The following is a 21,846-nucleotide window of genomic DNA, read 5'->3' as shown; positions in this document are numbered from 1 at the left end:
CCATAGCTGGTGGGATTTTGAACCTGGACCTTTTGGGTCAAGGGACACTGCCATTGTGGCGAAAGACTGCCTTAAGGCATAAATACAGTGATATTGGGTGTTGGTGAATAAAACTCATATATTCCAAACAAAATCAGTTCTGTAATAGATGGCCAAAGATTGACCACATTAACACCAGAGGCAGATTAAAAACATAACCTGAATGAAGTGTGTGAAAATAACATGGCTGCTGGAGCTCAGGAAGCATTGGGAAACTGTTGATCTCACAAACATGTTTGAGAAGTTTAATAAAAGATGCAGATTGACCTTTAGCAGTCTTATAAAAGGCACTAATAAATAGGAAAGGGTCGGCTCTATCAGTTTATGAGCAGGAGAGAGATCTTTTGATGTCTGGTAAATGAATGACGATAATAGCATCAGACAGAACTTTGGAGAAATTCAGCACATTTCTGTGGTTAACTCACTGAGCTTTCACAGGGAGTCTCTTTCACTTTTGTGAGAAATAACATGTAAAACCAAATAAATGGAGTGCAGACAGATGTTGAATATCTCAATGCACAAGGACCACTTGATAGAAAAGGAACGAAAGCTAATTCAGAACGTTCACATCGCTGAAGAAGATGAGTTCCAGATATTTACAGAACTCCATGAAAGGTTAGAACTCGAGAATAAATTTGCTGGTCAAAAAGCTTGAAGTCTGATGAGGAGTGGCACAATGGAGAAGGAAACATGGAAGAGAACCTGCTATACAGTTAGCAACAAGACATCAAAAGTAGGATTCTGAACCTCATAAAAAAGCTTCAATAACATGGCTTTAAAAGAGACAAGTATATAACGATGGTACTGAGTTCAGAAGCAAGTTGGTCAAATATAGATCTATGTGCTATTACAGGTGGAATATGATTTACTGGATACCAATGACAAATAGTGAGATATTCTGGAGCATTTAAAAAAGGAAATGCAAAATACAAGAACCCATGCAGTGAGCGCAGGAGGAAGTAGAAATACTTGTAGAAAGCAGTGAATAAAATGATTAGAACATAGAACAGTACAGACCCTTCAGCCCTCGATGTTGTGCCAACCTTTTATCCTACTCTAAGATCGAACTAATCTACATACCCTTCATTGTACTATCATCCACATCCATATCCAAGAGTCACTTAAATGCCCCTAATGTATCTGACTCTACTACCACGGCTGGCAGTGCATTCCATGCACCCATCATTCTCTGACATTTCTCCTAAACCTTCCTCCAATCACCTTAAAATTAAGCCTCCTTGTGATAGTCATCTCTGCCATGGGAGAAAGTCTCTGACTATCCACTCTATCTACGCTTCTCATCATCTTGCACACCTCTATCAAGTCACCTCTCATCCTTCTTCGCTCCAAAGAGAAAAGCTCTAGCTCCCTTAACCTTTCTTCATAAGACATGCCCTCCAGTCCAGGCAGCATGCTCATAAATTTCCTCTGCATCCATTCTAATGCTTCCATTTCCTTCCTATAATGAGGCGACCAGAACTGAACACAATATTCCAAGCGTGGTCTAACCTGGCCTTATAGAGCTGCAGCATAACCTCGTGGCTCTTAAACTCAATTCTCCTGCTAATGAAAGCCAACACACCATATGCCACCTTAACAACCCTATCAACTTGGGTGGCAACTTTGAGGGGTCTGTGGACATGGACCCCAAAATCCCTCTGCTCCTCCACACTGCCAAGAATCCTGCTTTTAACCCTGTATTCTGTATTCAAAGTCAACCTTCCAAAATGAATCACTTCGCACTTTTCCAGGTTAAACTTCATCTACCACTTCTCAGTCCAGCTCTTCATCCTGTCAATGTCCCGTTGCAGCTTACAACGCTCCTCCACACTATTCACAACTCCACCAACCTTCATGTCATCAGCAAACTTAATAACTCACTCTTCCACTTCCTCATCCAAGTCATTTATAAAAATCACAAAGAGCAGAGGTCCCAGAACCGAACTCTACGGAACACCACTGGTCACTGAGCTCCTTTCATCTGCTACCACCATGAATACCTTTCATCTGCTACCACCCTAGCCCTCTGTGGGCCAGCCAATTCTGTATCCAGACACCGAGATTTCCCTGTATTCCATGCCTCCTTACTTTCTGAATGAGTTTACCATGGGGAACGTTATCAAACACCTTGGTAAAATCCATATGCACCGCATCCACTGCTCTACCTTCATCAATGTTTTGTCACATCCTCAAAAAATTCAGTAAGGCTTGTGAGGCATGACTTGCCCCCCACAAAGCCATGCTGACTATCTCTAATCAAGCTCTGCTTTTCCAAAAAAGCATAAATCCTGTCTCTCAGAATCCTTTCCAATAATTTGACCATCACCGACGTAAGTCTGATTGGTCTATAATTCCCAGGGTTATCCCTATTTCTTTTCTTGATCAAGAGAATAACATTTGCCACCCTTGAATCATCTGGTACTACTCCAGTAGACAGTGAGGATGCAAAGATCATCGCTAAAGGTGCAGCAATCTCTTCCCTCACTTCCCAGAGTAACCCATCTGGCCCAGGGCATCTATTTATCCTCAGGTTTTTCAAAATTTCCAGCACATGCTCCTCCTTGACATGTTCGAGCATATCAGACTGTTTCATGCTGTCCTCGCAAATGACAAGGTTCCTCTCAGTAGTAAATACTGAAGCAAAGTATTCATTAAGGACCTCCTCTACTTCCTCTTACTTCAGGCACAAGTTCCCTCCACTATCCCTGATCAGTCCACCCTTATTCTGGCCATCTTTTGTTCCTCACCTAAGTGTAGAATGCCTTGGGATTTTCCTTAATTCTACCCATCAAGGTTTTTTCATGCCTTCTTGCTCCCCAAGTCCATTCTTCAGTTCCTTCCTGGCTACCTTGTAACCCTCTAGAGCCCTGTCTGATCCTTGCCTCCTCAAGTTTAAGTAAACTTCCTTTTTTCTCTTGACTAGATGTTCCACAACTCTTATCATCCAAATTCCTTCACCCTGCCACCCCTTCCTTGTCTCAGTGAGACAAATCTATCCAGCACTCACAGCAAGTGCTCCCTGAACCTCCATATTTCTGACATGCATTTCCCTGAGAATACCTACTCCCAGTTAATGCTCCATAGTTCCTGCCTAATAGCATTGTAATTGCCCCTCCTCAATTCAGTACTTTCCCATACCATCTACTCCTATCCCTTTCCATGACTATAGTAGAGGTCAGGGAGTTGTGATCACTGTTACCGAAATGGTCTCCCACCATTCGATCTGATGCCTGACCTGGTTAGTTGCCAAGCATCAAATCTAATATGGCCTGCTGTCTAGTCAGCTTATCTACATACTGAGTCAGAAATCCTTCCTTGACATAACTGACAAAATCTACTCCTTCCAAGATATTTGCACTAACGAGGTTCCAATCAATATTAGGGAAGTTGAAGTCAACCATGATAACCCTGTTACTTCTGCCAATCTGCTCCTCCATGTCTCTGTTGCTATGGGGGGTCAATAGAAAACTCCCAATAAAGTGACTGCTCCTTTCCTGTTTCTGACTTCCACTGACTCTGTAGACAAACCCTCCTCGGCGCCACCCCTTTCTGCAGCTGTGACACTATCCCTGAATAACAATGCCACTCCTCCACCTCTTTTACCTCCCTCTCTATTCATTTTGAAATATCTAAACCCCGGAACATCCAACAACCATTCCTGCCCCTTGTGACATCCAAGTCTCTGGAGCGGCCACAACATCATAGCTCCAAGTACTGATCCATGCTCTAAGTTCATCACCCTTATTCCTGACACTTCTTGCATTAAAATAGACACATTTCAGCCAATCAACTGACTGAAGCTTTGTCCTATCAACCATTTATCCTTCCTCACAGTCTCTCTGAACTCTATATCTGCCTGTTCACTAGCTACCCATCCTCTGATCCATAGCTCTGGCTCCCATCCCTCTGCCAAAGTAGTTTCAACCCTTCCCAAGAGTTCTCACATACTTCCTTCCCAGGATATTGGTATCCTTCCAGCTCAGGTGCAACCTGACATCCTTGTACAGATCCCGCCTCCCCCAGAAGTTATCCCAATGATCCATACGTCTGAAGCCTTCCCTCCTACACTAGTTCTGTGCCCACATGTTCAGCTCCACTCACTTTCTATTCCTTGCCTCCTTGAGGTTGGAGGAGAAATAGAAACAATGAAATCAGAATGCAGAGTTTAAGATAAGTATTGCCAATGCAAAAGCAATGTGCTGCTTGAGCTCAGTAAAAATGCATTTTACGACCTGCGTGATACCATAATTAATGGGTTTTTTTGCAAGGAATACAAGCAACAAAGTAGTCTTAAATGGTTTAGTTTAATTATAAATTTTGTTAATATTTTGCTTTTTTTTAAATTGAGTGAGCAAAAGTTAGAGTAGTTATATTGATATATAGAGACATTTTTTAATGAAAAAAGATGTTATATCTTTATATTATTACAAACTGATTTAGGAACCATATCCTAACCCATATGTACATATATCCTGTGTAGCATATCACTCACTACAGACTAGGCTAACAATATTACCATTCAGTGTGTGGCAAAATCTGAAAAATAACAGATGTGACACAACCTTTTCTTGGCTTCTGAACTTGATCAAAGTGCAATTTTACTAATTTCAGGATAATTACTTAGTTTAGATCATTGAGGTCACTGCCAACAATCAATCTTAAAGATGCACGCTGTGTCTAACCATGATGCAAAATTGGCTACTACTACCAGAAGATACCTGAGTGAAGTGAGAAAGCTTGCAGCCTGCTGTGGCAAAAATAGCTGCAGTTTAATGTGGATCAACTCGATGCATTTTTAGGGAACTATGAATGGCAAAATATAGATATTGAACCATTTGTAATTGGGAGCTTGTTCTGAAAATGCAACTGTAGTTAAATAAAGCTGTAAGAGAAGATAATGATGTCAGATATGGTGCCGTTATTGTGTAATAGAACATACGCATAGAAAATTGATGAACTTGTTTAAACCACAGTGAAATGAATCTTTTGTGCCGTTTTCATTGCTCTCATTTGGAAAGGGTGTGAAAGTCAAACAGCTATAACCACTCAGCTCCGAATCTTGTTACAGCCTTAATCCAAACGTGCATAAAAGGGAAATTCCTGAGATGATCTGGCAATGACTGTCATGACAGCAAGCCAGCAGTTGGCCAAGTGTGTCATCAAAGAGCCCAAGCAAAATTGAAGTCAGTTGGGATGGGTGGGAAAATCTCCTGCACAAGAAGGAGCAACTAGCTCAGTGGAAGATGTTATTGTTGTGGAAATCAAGCATGTGAGTTGCAGGATACATGAGCAAAAGAATTCGGCGCAGAGGTAGGTTTGACAAAGTTTGGGACCTGAATATTGAAGGGTATGGGGCATTCAGAAAGGACAGGAAGCTAGGAAAAAGGTACATTTATTAATGATAGTCTCAGCACAATAAAAGGCGAGTGATTTAAATTGAGGAAACCAAGGTGTAGAATTGGTTTGGAAAAGTAAGAAACAATGAAAATGGAAGTCACTTGTGCGAGTGTTGTACAGACTCCTTAACAGTAATCGTACAGATTAGTATACAGGAAGAAACAATGGGAGCTTGTCAGTACAGTAAGGAAACATCACATACAGACAAGCAATCAGACAGTTCCAAAATGAGCCTTTATTCACAGGCAGCAAAAGCAAACACAAACAAAATCAGTAGAGGTTGAAGATCACCCCAATAAAGCTAATCAAATTCTGTCAAGATAACCAACCAACAACCATGATGTTCTGCTGTAGCCAGCTCTGATCTATGGAAGCTAGTGTCAGGGAGGTTCTGTCTGGCTTGTAACTGCTGATACAACTGAGCTCTGTCATGGACAAGGGCAACTTCCTCCTCCTCCTCAGGAGACTGCTGCTCTTCTCCAAGTGCTCTGCATCTAGCACATCATCTCGCTGTTTGCTCCAGTTGTACAGAGTATAACACATCAGGATGATGCAGCACAATCGAACCAGCCTCCCCATATTGGGCCAAGCATTTGAACCTCACCTTCAGTAGCCTCATAGTCTGCTCCAATATGACCCCAGTCAAAGAAGGCCCACTATTATATCTGTGCTGTGCATCAGCCAGGGGCTTGTGCAATGGTGTCCTGAGTCCTTGTCCCTCAATAACCACCCTCATAAGGCCCCTGGGCTCTCAAATACACCAGGTACATGGGAGAGCTCCAGGACTTAGGAGAAATGCCAGTTGCCAGGGTAGTGGGCACACATCTCCAGGAAGTGGTAGCAGTGATCACCTATCAACCAAACATTAATCAAAATGGATCCCTTCCTATTGGTGAATTCCATAATATTGTGATACTGCCCTCTCAGTGCCATATGTGTGTCATCAATCACAGTCTGCACCTGGGAAAAGCCACGTTCCTCAAACCCTAGCCCAGGTTGCAGCACTGACCACATTGTAGAGGTACAAATTTAACCTATGCAACCTTGCTCAGATTTCTGGCATTTCTGGCTACATGACTGAGAGATCCAACACTGCTCATCCATTACTCCCTAGATTTGATTTTTTTGCAGTCACGTGTACCTAAGTACAGTGAAAAGCATTGTGTATGAGCAGTACAGGCAGATCACAGCAAACAAGGACATATTGACCATAGGGTGTTTAGACAGAGTGAGCCATACAGGTTATACTACACAGGAGGTGCACAAAGCAAGATCACCATGAACAAGATCATTATTTGAAGTTAGAGAGTCTGTTCATCAGTGTAATAATGGCAGGGAAGAAGCTGTTCTTGAACCTGCTGGTACATATGTTCAGAGACGAAAACACTGCAGATGCTGGAATCCGAAGTAAACAGGGGCATGAGGCTGGAAAAACACAGCAAGCCAGGCAGCATCAGGAAGTGGAGAAGTTGACGTTTCTACTGCAAATGTTCAAGCTTCTGTATCTTTTCCTGATGGAAGAGGTTGTAGGAGAGCATTACCAGAGTCGGAGGGGTCCTTGAAGATGTTGGGAGCTTTCCACAGGAATGATACATATAAATGCAGACCATGGATGGGAGGTTGGCTTCCATGATTGTCTGGGCTATGCACACAACCTTCTATAGTTTCTTACAGTCCTAGGCAGAGCAGTAAAAGTTGATGAGGGTCTTTGTGGACATGCTGAATTTGCTACTTTCTCTGAGGAAGAAGAGGCATTGTTGTGCCTACATGGGAAGTCCAGAACAGGTTGTTGGTTATCGTCACTTAGATTAGATTCCCTTCAGCCCATTAAGCATCCACACCAACCCTCTGAAGAGTAACTCACTCAGGCCTATTCCCAAACCCTACATTTATCCCTGACTAATGCACCTAACACTATGTGCAATTTAGGAGAAAGTGAGGACTGCAGATGCTGGAGTACCAGAGTTGAAAAATGTGGTGCTGGAAAAACACAGCAGGCCAGGCAGCATCCGAGGAGCAGGAGAATCGACATTTCAGGCAAAAGCCATGAGGAAGGACTTATGCCCGAAACGTCAATTTTCCTGCTCCTCGGATGCTGCCTGGCCTGCTGTGTTTTTCCAGCACCACATTTTTCAACTATGGGCAATTTAGCATGGCCAATTCACCTAACCTGCACATCTTTGGATTGTGGGAGGAAACCAGAGCACTCGGACGAAACCCATGCGGACACGGGGAGATTGTGCAAACTCCACACAGACGGGAGGTGGGAATCAAGCCCGGGTCTCTGGTGGCATGAGGCAGCAGTGATAACCACTGAGCCACCGTGCCGCCCCTTCTAGGAACTTGACACTCACAATGATTATGACCTCTCCCAATGTCAGCGAAACAAAAGAACTGATCATTGATTTCAGGAAGAAAGGAGGAGACCACACTCCCATCTTCATCAACAGAGTGGAGGTTGAAAGGTTTGAGAGCATCACGTTCCTCCTGTATGTGCCTTTGCATTCTTAGGAAGGCAACCACAGAGACCAACGTGCAGAGTGCAGGACCCTTGCTGGACATTGCCTACACTGAAATCAGAAGGAGCAAGAGGTTCTCAGATGCCAGAAGAATTATCAATGGTATAACATAGAGTTCACGGCTGTAGGATAATCCAAAGCTCTTCACAGTCCGTGCAGAGTGTTAATAGTCAGTGTTGTGATCGAGGGGAATGCAACAACTAAAATGCACAGTAGGATCGTGCAAACATTAATGAAGTGAATGTTCAAATCATCTGTTTGATGTTTATTGAAAGATAAATATGGACAAAGAAAACAAAAGATTCAAGTTACTCTTTCTTGAATTACATTAGGGGATCTTTTAACTCTGCTTTTAAAGAGGAACAAGATTTCAGTTTCAATTTTTCTAATAGTGCAGCAAACCTCAGTATTAGACTGAAGTTTCTGAGAAGATTATATGATCAAATCTCTGGAGTGAGAATAAGCCTCTAATCTTTTAACAGAAAAGCAAGAGAGCTATCGTGAAGTCTAAATCCTATGTTTATATTTATAATAATAACTGCCTACATAAACTTGAGACAGACATCATATAATTATAAACTCTTCAGGCAGGTTTCACAATTTCTAGTTGCTCAATCATGTACTGGAAAGAAATTCCTATGCAGCAACTGACTCTGCTAATGTTTCTTCCCCATTTGTAGTGTATGCCTATGTAATTTCTGGTACAATTGTCCACAGTGTGTGCATATATGTGTGTCTATATGCATGGTGTTCTTATTTATCTGCTTTTTCTAGTATAACAGTCATTTGACAGATTTGTTTTTTCACTACACTTTCCTTAGTAATTAAAAATCACTCCTGCAATGTTGAGACCAACTATCAAAGTGAAATCTCCAACATGTTTGAGCTGGTGGTATCATTCTTGGCTGGATGAGACTGCAAGATGTGAAAATATAAACCAAGTTGGGACTCAAAGCAGTCTTGAGAATAAAAGTTATATAGCAGCTCCCAAATATCTGTTCATTCACTTCAGTTCTTGTTTGTAGGACAGTGCAATGCATAAAATACCTTTTGCATTTATCATATATCAGCTGTAAAGTGTTCTTTAACTATTGGTGCTGACATATAATAAAAATGATATGTACACATACTTACATGTTTGTATATTCAAATTTACACAGTATTTTGCTGTGTAGTAAAATATGATTGTCTATACTTTTTACACATCTTATGTTTTAAAAAAACCCCTGTTTATCAGTACTGTATTTCCTTGTAGTGTTGGGAAGTGATGATACAATAGGATTTTCAATGCAAATTTTATAATCTCATCAGTGTTATCTCCCTACTCCCACCAGATGATGCTGTCTTTTCTTCTCATCTTATTGAAAATATTTCATGAAAACAAACCAGGAGTGCCATTTCAATATCTCTGTTGTGGCATGAGCCATGCTGAGAAAGATCATAAATGACAGAGAGAATAAAAATTCAGAATCTCGACACAGGCAAAAGATTTTGCACTGTTCTCTCAAACCTTAAATGATGACTTCAGAATCTCATTACTCAGTGGCAACCATCTTATTTTCAATCATTTCCATCTCATTGAAGCCTCAACCTGCCTTTTTTATGCACCACCCCTTTGACTCCTCATCCACAAAAGTCAGAATTGACAAACCAGCTTCACCACCTCATCAGGCCTGTTCTCAGACCAACAATCTCATCACTTCAGCCCTTCAACTTTGGAGATCAGGGACACATAAGACCTGCATGATTCTGCTAGGTTGCTTGTTACACAAGGACAAACGTACATCTCATACCTTATCGCTGTTAGCTGTCTTCTTACTGCAGAAGGTCTTCAGTGCTCTGATACATGCTGACCGTTTTTGTGCCTTGCATTGCCTTCCAGTAGAGGCAGGCAACTTGCCACAGTGGAGGAAATGAACAGCCAATGATTTTTATTGGGCAGTATGAGACCTTTATGTTATGTCAAAAATCACATCTGCAGCATGACCCAGCAGTTTATTTCATAGAATCCATAGTGTATCTACAGTGTGGAAGAATGCCATTCAGTCCATCGAGTCCACACCGACCCTCCGAAGAACACTCCATCGAAGCCCACCCCATCCCTGTAACCTTGCATTTCCCTTTGCTAATCCACCTGACCGGTACATCTTCAGACTGTGGGAAGAAACCGGAGCACCCAAAGGAAATCCCCACAGACACAGGGAGAATGCGCAAACTCCACACAGATAGTCACCTGAGTCTGAATCAAACCCGGGTCCCTGGCGTTGTGATGCAGCAGTGCTAACTACTGAGCACCATGCCACCCCAACATGGCCAACACACTGAATGTACTTCAAACAAATGGCCATGTATGAAAGTTAAAGGGGAACAGTGCTTATTGGGGTGAAGAAAGGGGTACTCACACAATCATTCCAGAGGCTTCTTTAAATTCAGGCCAGGGTATTCACCATGGTCAGTCAGGCACTTGGTCCTACCAGAGTCTGGAAATTCATGTCCTTACAGTCCAGAGATTGGGCTGCAGTTTTCCCTACTGGTCAAGTGCAACTAGTCCTGGAATTTAGGTCAGTCAGGGTGCGGGAGAGACATCAGTCTGTGTGGATGGCTAATTTTTCTTGTTATGAGTTAAAGTGTGAGATCGAGTATGATGGAAGTGTGATGCAAGCATAGGAGAGGAGAGGTGTCCCCCAGGAATGAGTAGAAAGTGCAAAGGGTCAGAAGAAACAGTGATTTGGGAGGCTGAGGTGGATGAGAGCTGTTGAGTGGGCATGGTGCATGCATTAGTGAGAGTCCATGAGCCTTTGAGAGAACAGTGGCAGAGTTTGAGTAAGTGGTAACTAAGTGTGAGTGAGTTGAGAGAAGATGGTGACATTGACCTTGCAGAGCACAGAAGATCACTTGACTTGCTCGCACTACTAGGTGTTGCTATTAGCCTGCGATTCAGGATCAAACCGGCCACTATCTGGGGTCTAGGCTGGCTGTGTCTGATCAGGTGGTCTCCAGCAGTAAGCGGGATAAAAGATAGCCCTCCTCTTCACCACACCATACAGAAGTATTTCCAGGATCACAAAGCAGGTTATGAATTTTCCTTTCTGAGCCATGACATCAATAATGATAATGGTGTGATGAAGCTGCTCCTTTAACAAAGTTATGCTGTCCTTGGGGTTTATTTTCAGAGAGGTTGTAAAAGACACAGAGTCCGAAAAGTCTAAGTTGAAGAGTTTTCGGGCCAGTTTGATTATAGCTAATAGATATTGGTTAAGGCAACAGGTTTTCAAGTTTGGAAAAAAAACACTTGCACAATGAAAGGGGAACAGCCAGTTCAGCTTTTCTCCTGTTTGGTTTGATTTTTAGCAGTAATGCTTAAAAAGCTGCTGAACTCAAAGAAGCAGACCCAGGCTGGTCCTCTCTCTCTCTCTCTCTCTCTCTCTCTCTCTCTCTCTCTCTGACTTCTCTTCTGTAAGACCATGTTTCTCTTTATCTTTTGTGCCAAGGGATGTTTATGAAGATTGTTGCAAGTATTGGGAACAGTATCATTAAGTTGAGATAATCTGTTGGGTTTTTGGATACGTTGAGTTACTCTTTATTGTGTTCTTTTTTGTTTGTGTTTCATTTGGTAATCTTGTAAATAAATTTGGTTTTGTTAAAAACTAAGTGGTTTGACCAGCTGCATCCCTCCTGGAATATCCACTATACACCTGCTTAAAGCAACTGGCAAAGTTAGATTCTGGGCTACCTTCTTGAAATATTTTGAGGGGGTCTGGCCTGGTCCATAACGCATGGAAAGACCAATTCCTGGCTTTAAATCTGATGCCAGCAGCATGAATGATGCATGGTCCCAGCAACACCACACACTTCCAATTCTCTTACCACGTGATTGATTGTCTGGTCATACAATTAATAAAGTGAGGAATGGAAGGTGGGATGTGAAAATTCACTCTAAGCTTTAACGGACTGGCTACAATGAACCTCACTTGATAAAACACATCAACTGAACATGGGAGAATTCTGCTCCTTGCAACATTTTGCTGATTACATTTCTAGAATGTCCAAAAGTAGGCTTTCATCCAAATTTTCAAGTTCACTAATTTCTCGAGAGCCATCCAGCATGTCATATTTTGTGTTTCTCAAAGTCTGTATTGAAGCTTTTTATTTGAAAGCTTAATCCTTTCTGAAAAGTGTGGGTTAGGTTTGCTCAGTTTACTAAAAGCTTTAATATTGCCCATATTGCCAGCTGAATGCCAATTGTTCTGTATGGACATGTGCAGTATACTCAGACTCTTTGCAGAATCAGGTGAACTGCTGGGATATGTTTCTTCAGCTTTTAGTCATATGTGTTTGGTTAGTCAAATGTATTTTAAGAGGGAAAGTTACAATTGCTCTAATCAGATAATATTCCTGATAGCTTTTGAAAAGATTTTTTGGGAGAGTTTTCCACTTCTATATTCTGCGCCTCTCGTACCTTCACTTATATTAGGATGCTGTAGCTGTACTTGATGATGCTTTTCCTCATTATTACTTGATTTTTTTTTAACCAGTCAAATAAAAGTAAGCAAATCAAGTAAAGGTAAACAAAGCCTCTTTAAGGGAAATAGCTAGGAGGGGAAGGGAGGAAGAGAAAGTTAGTGAGGGTCTTACAGTCGAGCAACCTTGGAGGAGAGAATTGGAATGGATGACTAAGATATGGAGGTGACAGTAGAGAAGGGGAGAATGCAGGAATTGGGCAGGTAGGTTCATAGAATAATTGTCCTTAGGATGTAGATGTGCTGGCATGACCACATTTATAACCTGTTTCCAATTGCAATAAGAAGGTTTGATGTACTTCCTTTTTGGATTGCTAGTCTTTGTGTGAATGGTCCTGTAATGGTGTTAGGTAGCAAAATGCTACCAAGTGACAATGAAAGAATGGTAATCTATAACCAATCAGGATAACTTGCAATTTGGAGAGAAACCTGGAAATGATCCTTATCCAATTGCTGTGACTAGGTGAGGAGGGATGAATCATTTCCCTGCTTTTCAACTTTGACAGATATAAGTGCAAATTTTTCATACAGCTATACATTCTTCAATTAAAATGTAGTTAACTGTTTTCACTGAAAGCAAAAGGAGCCCAATGCTACGTTTTCTTCAGTGGAAGTAAACAGTTTTATTATATGCTAACTCTGAGAAATTTAACAAAGATGCAAAATCAAGCAAATGGCTTTTGTGCAGTCACCCAAGCCCTTATACACATATACAAGTCACACATCACCCAAAGTTTAAAAGGGTTAGCATTCACATAAAAGGAAGATAAAAGACTATACAATTTAGAGACCCTTTGGATGAGCTTGAGGCATAAGTTTTAAATCTGAGACCATAGCTTGTTAGCTGTGTCCTTGGGCTATCAGCGGTGGCGAATATTGCATTTATCTTTCAAGTTCACAGTTTACTGATGTTTCTTTCCAATCAGTGTTACCCCCCTTGTCTTGAGATGCAGAGAAAGTACTTTCTCAAGCCTGTTTCGGTTCTGCAGTCTAAAAAGTGCATCTGTTCTGCATCTGTGACAGACAGCTTCTTGAAATAAAACCTTGTTTCAATCTGATGAGTTTGTTTTTTCCAGGCTGGATAATCATAAACAATGTTTCATTTCCAACATTTGAATATTCTTAATGATAGCGTAAATGAAACAGCAAGTGAGGGTGTTCTCATGCCCCTGGGGTAGTGAGGCGAGGTTGTTGCTGACTAGCTTAATTGCCTTTGCAAAAAATGCTAATCGCTGTTCAGATTGTCTTTTGTGTAATCCATGTTTCATGAAGATTGACCAACCTGTTAGGTCATGTGATGCCTGTGGCCATTTTAAGTTCTTGCTTTTGGTCCCTTTTTAAATCATTTCATTGATGAATGTATAGCTGTATGAAAAATTTAGTTATATCTTTGTTACGATCAACTGGGAAAGTTGAAAAGAGGGGAAATGACTCATTCCTCCTCAACTGGTCACAGCAAGTCCCGATATTAAATCAGGAGATGGAATTCAAAGATCAGTACTTTATATTTTAATCATTACGACTCAATATCATAAGGACAAGAGGTGATAAAATAGCGAGATACTGCCAAGGTTACCTTGGCAAGTAATAGCAGTGTATCCAATCCTATCAGTGATGTAACCATGCTGTGCGGAAGGAGTGGATATTAAGTCCACCGGCAGCAAACCACTGTGTCCTAGCAGGTGCTGAGCTTCTTTAGTGATGTTCCAGCTCTACCTACCCAGGACAGTAACAAGTATTGTATCGTAGTTCTGGTCAGCCTTGTAGACACTGAGCTGAGAGATGAAATAGTAAACCATTCATCATAAGAGTATTCAAATCTAGCTGGCTGTCAAAATGGAAGATATGTGGATGATGATGAGTTTGTGTAAAATGAATGAAAGGGAGGCAGAGAGGCACTGGGCAAGATGCAAGGAAGGGAATGAGAAGACAACCATGCTGTGTAAGGGGTAGGATGGAAAAACTGTCGCGGGCTACAATTTCCCCAAGCAGAATATGCAGTATACAGATTATAGTAGTTTCTTTCTCCACCATGCCAACCTGTACCTTTCATGTGAAAATAAAGGCAAACTGAAAAAAATTTTAAAAGGGAACCAACCTTTTAAGAGCTTGTGGCCCTTCCCAATCCCATGGTCAATGCATCATGCACTAAGTGCACCACAATATATGGAAAAATTGGCCTTACCTTATTGTAAGTGCATGTAGTAAAATAAAACAAATGCTGCTGGCACCACTGAACCTATCCAACATTGACACTCTACTAGTTGAGCTTTAATTGAGAAATTGTGAAACTATTTTACAGAAACATTGTTCAAATACTGACACATTGAATACATTTTAAACTTACTTTAATTGTTCAAATTCATTCTGAAAATGATTTATGGATTTTTTTGTTCTGGGAGGGCTGATGACCTGTGGATTTAGGTTCAAAGCTGATGCTGAAAGTTTTCATAAAAGAACGGTAGCAGGCTTTCTAATAATTTTGAGTGGAATCATGTTTGACAGTGACATTTCTCCTGCAGACAAAAATCCTATTCAGACAAATTGTGTTTAAATCTACAATCCTGCTTGATTACAAAATTAGAAATGTCATGCTGAAGTATGGTGCTTATGAAAGTAAACAAAGACTCCCAGCTATATTTCATTTAGCTTGGTGAGTGCAATCTGAAAGAGAAGATTGATATGATAAATTGCATATTTTATTCAAGTATTATACTAAATATGATTTGAAAAATTACAATTCCATTAGAAGTGCTGCTTAACACAATTAAAGTTCAGAGCATAAGAAAAACAATAGGTAAATTACAATATCCCAGTTTCATCAACTGGTAATGTTACAACTTTGGCCCACTCTTGGGAAAACTGAATCTGTTATCTTTGCCACAGTCAAATGCCACTAACTCAATCGTCCTTGTCAGAAAACCTGTCAGACTGTATCTAGAGTTTTCACAGCTTTAGAGTTTTAGTTTATCGTAGGCTGAGCTAAACCTCATAAACTGGTTGTTTTGACCATGACAAAATTGCTTCACCACCATCTTTATACTTTCCAGACTTGATTATTCTAATATTTTAACTGTTGATCTCTACCCTCCCTTCTCTACAAACTTACGTTTCCCTGCTACTCATATTCTGCTCCTAAGTCCATCTGACCATTCCTGGGTACATCTCTAACCTCCTGACTCTGCATTTCCCAATATACTATCTCTTTAACAACCAGTTATAACCAAATAATGTTCAACATAAGTAAGTACCTCCTCAAGTCGCCTTTTCCCAACACTGACAGCGTTCACTTCCAAAACAATGGGAAAGGAGTATTCGGATTTTTTTTTGGGGGGGGGGGGGTGGAATGCTGAGAATTATCCAATTTTTGTTTTGTCTAAATGTTGCAGCTGCAGCTCCTACAGTGAAACAATGGAGCTATCTCCATGCTTTCCCATAAGAGCAAGTTTGCTCTTGAATCCATCATAAGCAATAATGATGTGAATTTCTGGCCTGCTCCCATGATATTTGATCACACAATCCTGTGGCTACTGGCTTGCCTCCTGATCTCCATAATGGCTGTGACTGTGGTATTCAGCCAGAATTTCAGTTTTTGATTTTTTTTTTACGGGTTCATCTGTACTGCCAAACTTCTAAGATATCTTCAGGCAGTCATTGATAAGCAATCTGCTGTCTGTTATTGGGCTTGCTGGTCAGAACTTTTGATCAGTGCTGTCAACCGCTTTATGTAATTTTCTGAAAATTCCTCAAACACTGCTACCATGTTGTACTATTTATTCCTTTTCTTTGTGTTTGATATAGGAGTCTCAGGAATACAAACAATATATAATAAATATGTTGGTTATTAATTGTAAATTAAACTGAAGCATTATATATATGTGCTCTGCAAGAATCAGAGCTTATTTATATACCTCTTATTCAGTTGGTCTATACCACAAGATGTTAGTGTACAAAGCAGTGGTGATCCCAACACTCCTGTTTGCATCAGAAACTTGGACAACATACTAATGTCATCCGAAGACACTTGAAAAGTTCCATCAAAGCTGCATTCGAAAGATCTTGAATATCAGCTGGGAAATAGAAGAACCAACATCAGCACGTTGAATGAAACAAAAGCAACAAGCATTGAAGTCTATGTCATCAAGAACCATCAACATGTCATCAAGTAAGACGGAGCTAAATGTATGGTTATCCACTTTGGTGGCAAGAACAGGAAGGCAGATTACTACCTCAATGGAATTAATTTAGGTAAAGGGGCAGTACAGAGAGATCTAGGTGTTCTTGTACACCAGTCAATGAAGGCAAGCATGCAGGTACAGCAGGTAGTGAAGAAGGCTAATAGCATGCTGGCCTTCATAACAAGAGAGATTGAGTACAGAAGCAAAGAGGTGCTTCTGCAGCTGTACAGGGCCCTGGTGAGACCACACCTGGAGTACTGTGTGCAGTTCTGGTCTCCAAATTTGAGGAAAGACATTCTGGCTATTGAGGGAGTGCAGTGTAGGTTCACGAGGTCAATTCCTGGAATGGAGGGATTACCTTACACTGAAAGACTGAAGTGACTGGGCTTGTATACCCTTGAGGTTAGAAGACTGAGAGGGGATATGATTGAGACATATAAGATTATGAAAGGATTGGACACTCTGGCAGCAGGAAACATGTTTCCGCTGATGGGTGAGTGCAGAACCAGAGGACACAGCTTAAAAATACAGGGTAGACCATTTAGGACAGAGATGAGGAGAAACTTCTTCACCAGAGAGTGGTGACTGTGTGGAATGCTCTGCCCCAGAGGGCAGTGGAGGCCCAGTCTCTGGATTCATTTAAGGAAGAGTTGGATAGAGCTCTCAAAGATAGTGGAATCAAGGGTTATGGAGATAAGGCAGGAAGCGGATACTGATTAGGAATGATCAGCCATGATCATATTGAATGGCGGTGCAGGCTCAAAGGGCTGAATGGCCTACTCCTGCACCTATTGTCTATTGTCTATTGTCTAAATAGTTGTTTGGATGGAAGACAAACGTCTGCCAAAACAAATCTTATAATCCCATCTTAAAGAAGGCAAACATAAAAGAGGCGGACAACAGAAGGGATTCAAAGACGTTTTAAAAGCCAACATGAAGAAATGTAACATCGACATCAGCAATTGGGAAACCAATGCCAAGGACAGGAAACTTTGGCAAACCATCATCCGAGAAGGAACAGCAACTTTCAAAGCCAACAGATGTACAGAACTAGAAGAGAAGAGAAGAATTCGGAAAGTGAGACAGCAACAATCAAAGCCGATCTGCCATCTGGAACTACTTGTCCTGAATGCGGAAGAACTTTCAAAGCCAAGGTTGAACTCATAAGCCACCTGAGAGCCCATAAATAGATCAACAGAACGAAGATCATCATCCTTGACTTTGAGAGATAGCCATAACGACGACCCTATATCCACTGGGTCAGATGTAATATGGCATCAGTCCCTTTAATAATTCATCACTTAAAATATTTTAAAGCGATCCCACATTAGCTTCCCCAAAACTTGTGTAACCTGAGATAGGCAACCATTCAGCAGCTTATGGCAGGGCTGGACTGCACACAACAATTCAATAGCACTCTGAGTTACATGAAACTACAACGATTCAAGAAAGCAGCTCCCAACAACTTCTCAAGGGCAATTCAGGAGGCGCAACAAATGTTGGTTTAACTAGTGACATTCCCATCTGCGAAATAATTTTAAAAACAGGAATTGGCAGGCAATGTGACGGTTGCATGTTCTTTGTATCACTTTGAATAGGTGTGGGTGTTCAAACATCATGATCTACACACCCAAAATCTGGGGCTGTCCAATTTAGCACCCTACATATACAGATCTACTCGATTTCCCTTGTTAGTTCACCTTTCTCCAATGTTCTTCAAATTAAGTGATCTGTCATTACAAATCCACATGATCTGTTTATGAGTAGCCCGTATGTAACTAATCTCAATTACTACACTTTATTATAATTTCTAATAAACTAATAGTGCCAATGTAAACCTGCCTGATGTGCTATTATTTTCTCATTTTGGACATTGCTGCCCTCTAGTTCTGTTCTACAATTTCAGGGTATTTTGGAAAATAATAATTCTGTGCTGTTGCTTTTGTTTTTATCAACATTCTTCAACATTCTGAATGGAAGTCATCCACTGACTGATATTATTCCCTAATATTTCATAAGAAATATGAACAGGAGTAGGTGATTCAGCCTTTCAAACTTGTTCTATCATTTGATAAGATCATAGCTCATCTGACTGTAGCTTTAACGCTTCCTTGTGGTGCAGTGGTCATGTCCCTACCCTTGACCAGGAAACTTGGGTTCAAGTCTCACTACTTGTGAGATGTGTAATGACCTCACTGAATAGGTTGATTAGAAAAATAGATGACAAAATTTCCTGTCTGTCTCCCATTCTTAATCAAAAATCAAACTCAATCTTGAATATATACAATAGCACTGTTCTCTGTTGAAGAGAATTTTTAAAAATTGACAACCCTCTGAAAGAAGAAATTCTATTTCATTTCCACTTTAAATCAGAGATCTCTTATTTTGAAGATGTGTCCCTAGTTCTGGATGCTTCCATGAGAGGAAACATCCTCTCAGTATTTACCCTGTCAAGTGCCTCAGAATCTTCTATGTGTCAATACAATCATCTCACATCCTTTTAAATTCCTTTGAGTACAGGCCCAAGCTGCTCATTTTTTCCTCATAAAACAGATTCTCCCTGTGGCATTCTTCCCAGGGAGTAGGATTGTTTGCACAATTATCAACACACAAATGTCCATCACTTGCAGAAAAACATAACACCAAATTCAGTATTTGGTTCATACTTGATAGTCTGTTCTACAGTGGTAATATTATAGCGCATGATGAGTTAAGCATTTAGAAATACCCATAAGCTACTGTCAATCATTTTAAAGCAATCTGTCTGTGAACAAATTCCAGTGGATAAATTTCTGTGAGATCTCATGTCATCCTCTCAACTTGGTGGAGGATCAGCAGAAATTAGAGAAGCAACATTTATAACAATTTGTACGGTAAGATCTCAGTTTTTTTTTGATCTCAGTATTTTATATATAGAAGAGTCTATTACATTGAAAATGTTTTAACATGCAATTGTTGTTATATAGCTTATCAAGTACTGACATTAAACTAAGATTAAGCAACAGAGGTAATATGATTTTGGAGATATCAGTTTCAGACTGGGGTGTACAAAGTTAAAAATCACACAACACCAGATTATAGTCCAACAGGTTTATTTGGAAGCAGTAGCTTTCGGAGCGACACTCCTTCATCAGGTGGTTGTGGCACTGAAAATGCTCCGAAAGCTAGGCTTCCAAATATACCTGTTGGACCATAACCTAGTATTGTGTGATTTTTAACAGAGTTAATAAGGTGCGATTATATTTGTATCACCGAAACAATGTTTCTATTTATTACTGCTAACAATGGCAGTGCCATTTATTTATGACACTTTAGAGGCTTTTTAAGTTGAAGACACCATGGAAAAAGTCAGTTGTTGTTATTTTGTGTTGACAATAACGCCAATAACTCTGCATTTTAGGTACCTACTAGTTATATTTGAGAAAGCCAACTGATGTTTTCATAATGTAATTTATTTCAAAATCTATTTTCTGAGTGACATTTTGGCAATAAGGTTTGAAGTTGTGAATAATGTGGGACAGCAAAGATATGCCACTTCAAAATGAAATAACACACATATAAAAACTCAGAGCTTTTTTCATCTGACTGAACAATTCAAAAGTTAGTCACGTTATTTCCATGAATAGGTATTTTCTGAAATATTAGTAGGAATTGCTAAATTTGTTCTATTACTATTTTCCTCAAAACATTTTAAAACTTTAATTTGAAGCTGTTGAAAATTATGGAACCACTTCTAACCATTATGTACATGTTATAATTTCCATGCTTTTTTCCCCAAATCATTACCATAATAATCATTTGGTGCTGGAATCATTTAAGAACAGAGAACGACTATGATTTTGAGGTAACATGGTTGGTGCTTAGAATGAAGTGAAAGAGATAATAAGACTACCATGCAATGGGCTTTTCTGGTGACTTTCAGTAATATAAATATAAACACAACTCTCGTGCCTATGACAGAATCATTTAGAAGCCATGAACTTCTCAGGGCAAAGAAGTTTTTGGAGGCAAGTCAACCTACATAGTTAAAGATTGTAATGAAGTAAATCTGACAGTAGTGGGATATGTCCAGGTCATTTTGGGAATGGCAATTTAATACAGAAGATTAACAGAGGAGTAAAAATTAAATTACGCATATGTAGGTTACTGGGTGGAGAAATTTAGTGACTAACTATTGTTTAAACTTTTATTTGTGAAAAGGAAAAACTGGTATTTATTAATACACAGAGGTCCCATTTGCATTGTAAACGAAATGAGTTCTAGTCAACGTTCTACAATTTTTAAGTTCTTTCTTTAAATTACTTGTGTTTCAACAGGTGTCATATATATAGATGGGGATTGATTGAAGTGAGTCATTGACAGTAGTAGGTTTACACTGATATTGCAGGTTAAGAGTTTGTTGCAAATATCAGCAGAAAGACTTACTAGTAGATAATTGACTAATAAGCCTTTCTATTGGGTGCAAAGAAGTTTCCTTTGTTTTATTTATTAATATTGCCTGTTTTCTACAATTATGTATAATCTGAGCCGATGAGTGCCTACTGCAGTATTAACAAGGACAGCAAATTTCTTTGATTTTATACGTTAATTGTCCCAACAGCTTTTCTTAAAATAAACTAAAGAACTACACTGATCAATTAGATCAATGCTATTCATATTTGTTTATGCAACTGACAATGATGCTGCATATGTGTAATTAACTATTTTTCTTTATCACCCGGAAGTAATTTTAAACTAATCATTGGTGATCTTAATGCTGCAGACATCTTTTCTCAGAGAAGATATCCATTAACAATCATAAAGGTTTTGTTTTGTGTTCCCTTGTTTGTGCAACCTGTGTCTACTGTTTTCATGCCTTGCTTCACTATTGCCAACACAGTGAGCTGTATCCAAGATGGTTAGTTGGAATGATACAATCACGTGTTCTAGATACATCTTTGTATGTACCAGCCAAATGTTTCTCATACAAAGTATATTTTACCAGTAGCACTGTGGTCTATACAGTCACTCTGTTTCATTGCGTTAATAGCATGCTTCCTGTAAGTTTCTTTTGTTTGAGTAGAATGACGTTATTAACTAGATGAAGTTAATACATATCTTTCAATAGAGGCACCTATTTAGCTCACTAATTTGCTCGCAGTTTTCTGACACAGCCCATTTATGCCTGGTGCCTATTATTGAAAGGTTTTTTTC

At 40.0% G+C, this 21,846-nt stretch overlaps 1 protein-coding gene across 7 annotated transcripts in view; it reads left to right on the top strand.

The window, feature by feature from the left end:
* Nucleotides 1-21,846, top strand: part of znf385b (zinc finger protein 385B) — a 323,704-nt gene that overhangs the window by 272,807 nt on the left and 29,051 nt on the right. The window lies entirely within an intron of this gene.

The sequence above is a fragment of the Hemiscyllium ocellatum genome, chromosome 7 (assembly GCF_020745735.1).
Source record: "Hemiscyllium ocellatum isolate sHemOce1 chromosome 7, sHemOce1.pat.X.cur, whole genome shotgun sequence".
In the NCBI taxonomy this organism is placed as follows: domain Eukaryota; kingdom Metazoa; phylum Chordata; class Chondrichthyes; order Orectolobiformes; family Hemiscylliidae; genus Hemiscyllium; species Hemiscyllium ocellatum.
This window is presented reverse-complemented; position numbering and strand designations above follow the sequence as displayed.